Source organism: Nematolebias whitei, chromosome 17 (assembly GCF_014905685.2).
Source record: "Nematolebias whitei isolate Nwh7 chromosome 17, NemWhi1, whole genome shotgun sequence".
Classification (NCBI taxonomy): Eukaryota; Metazoa; Chordata; class Actinopteri; order Cyprinodontiformes; family Rivulidae; genus Nematolebias; species Nematolebias whitei.
In genome coordinates this window covers 36,474,085-36,474,515 of record NC_056514.1, presented here as the reverse complement: position 1 = coordinate 36,474,515, position 431 = coordinate 36,474,085, and the positions used below count along the sequence as shown (strand labels likewise).

At 39.2% G+C, this 431-nt stretch overlaps 1 protein-coding gene across 1 annotated transcript in view; it reads left to right on the top strand.

Annotated features, from left to right (window-relative positions):
- Positions 1-431, top strand: part of tanc2b (tetratricopeptide repeat, ankyrin repeat and coiled-coil containing 2b) — a 69,425-nt gene that overhangs the window by 38,074 nt on the left and 30,920 nt on the right. The gene's annotated exons all lie outside the window — the stretch shown is intronic.

The window sequence follows — 431 nt, the reverse complement described above, 5'->3', positions numbered from 1 at the left end:
GGATGGATGGATGGATGGATGGATGGATGGATGGATGGATGGATGGAGAGGTAGAGAGATAGATATAGATAGAGATAGAGAAAGATGTATAGAGATAGAGAGAGATAGATATAGAGATAGATATAGATATAAATATAGAGATAGATATAGAAAGCTATAGATAGAGATGGATGGATGGATGGATGGATGGATGGATGGATGGATGGATGGATAGAGGGATGGATGGATGGATAGAGAGATAGATGGATGGATAGAGAGATAGATGGATGGATAGAGAGATAGATGGATAGAGAGATAGATAGATGGATAGATGGATGGATGGAGAGATGGAGAGATAGATGGATGGATAGAGAGATAGATGGATGGATAGAGAGATAGATGGATGGATAGAGAGATAGATGGATGGATAGAGAGATAGATAGATGGATAGA